This window comes from Macaca mulatta, chromosome 20 (assembly GCF_049350105.2).
Source record: "Macaca mulatta isolate MMU2019108-1 chromosome 20, T2T-MMU8v2.0, whole genome shotgun sequence".
Taxonomy (NCBI): Eukaryota; Metazoa; Chordata; class Mammalia; order Primates; family Cercopithecidae; genus Macaca; species Macaca mulatta.
Genome location: NC_133425.1, coordinates 20282325 through 20284075, shown reverse-complemented (window position 1 = coordinate 20284075; position 1751 = coordinate 20282325). Strand labels below are relative to the sequence as shown.

The window sequence follows — 1751 nt, the reverse complement described above, 5'->3', positions numbered from 1 at the left end:
CTCTTCCCAACTCCCATTTGGTAATATCATGCTAGTAACTTGAAATCAGCCATGGGGGAAGTACTCATACCGTCTAAATTGGAAAACACTACAAACCAAGGCTTCCCCACTTCCCATCCCCTCACAGAGAGTCAGTTTACCAGTATTCATGCTTCCCACAATCAGCTGGGGTCAAGTCCTCTTACTCCTTTGATATCAGCAGTACCTCTTGCAAATGGTCCCTATTCCACAACCTCACAAGGACATTCTCAGCATCCTTGCGCAGGGAGCAGCCTAGAATTTCTCGGCGCATGTCAGAGTCAAATGATCTGTGGTTGATTCCAAGCTCAGCTACTTAGCAGCTGCATGATCCTAGCAAGTTCCTTAAACTCTCTAAGCCTCCTTCTCCCCATCTGTGAAACGGACATAACAAAGTAGTATCTAACTCTTAGGGTCGTTAGGAGGATTCAGTGAAATGACTTAGCAAAGCATGTAGCACTGAGCCTGACACCTCCTAAGCACACGATAGGTGACAGCTCTCATGACTTGGTTCATGTTCACATCATCTTTTGCCTCATTTATTTGCAACACCTTCCAACAGACCTTCCTCTTGTTGGTCTTGCCCCTTTCACTCTATCCTCTCCACAGCAGACAGAGAAAATGGGAGGAAAACGTTCCAGAAGTTGCTCTCAGAGTCAGCATGTGGATGTGCTCTTTGTACAATTCCACCATGGCGTACCATGGCCAGGGCCAGAAAGTGCAGAGGGTTATGGTACAGCCCTTCAACCTCATCTTCAGATACTTACAAAATACATCGCAAATTCAGGTGTGGCTGTATAAGCAAGTGAATATGCGGATAGAAGGCTGTATCATTGGCTTTGATAAGTATATGAACCTTGTGTTAGATGACACAGGAGAGATTCATTCTAAAACAAAGTCAAGAAAACAACTAGGCTGGATCATACTAAAAGGAGATAATATTACTCTGCTACAAAGGGTCTCCAACTAGAAATGATCAATGAAGTGAGAAATTGTTGAGAAGGATACAGTTTGTTCTTAGACGTCCTTCGTCCCAATATGAATATTTATTCATATTGTTTTGATTACCCTTATGTTATTACAAGATGGGAATAAATGCTATGGGATTGTTTGTATTAAAAAAATGAAAGTAGCCAGGGTGGGAGGTGTGAAGCACAAATACAATTGTGTTACTCCCTTGCTCAGAACTCTCCAGTGATTCTCCTTTGCCTTCAGGAGACAGTCCCAATTTATAAATGGGGAAACTGGAGTTTGAAGAAGTTAAAACATTTGCCCAAGGCCACACAAGTAGTAAATGACATAGGATTTGAATCCAGACTTGCCATGTCCACATTCTGCCTTTTTCACCACTAAGAGATACCAAGGATAAAAGAATAGGTGATTACAAGGTATGGATGGGTGAACAGATAAAATTACAAAAGGGACAGAAATACAGAAAGATAGAAGCATGAGTGGAAGTCTAGAAGGATGGCAGACTCTAGGAGGAAAGGATGGGTGGATGGATGAATGGAAACGTGGAAGGATAGAGGAACAGAAAGATAGAAGAATAAATGGACTGAAGGATGAAAATATGGAGGGATTCTCCTAAGTTGCATTCACTCCCTCTGTCTTACCTAGGTTTACCTAGCAAGGGCTCTGTCCCTGGACACCTAGCTGAGACATTTGCTGAGAATGTAGCAAATCCTATGGACCCTTCCATTTCTTAGTTTCCTTTTCCTCCATCAGCTCAAACC

General features: G+C 42.5%; 1 pseudogene; it reads left to right on the top strand.

Moving 5' to 3' along the window:
- The first annotated feature begins 709 nt into the window (after nucleotides 1-709).
- Nucleotides 710-988, top strand: LOC695651 (small nuclear ribonucleoprotein E pseudogene; annotated as a pseudogene).
- Nucleotides 989-1751: the final 763 nt, after the last annotated feature.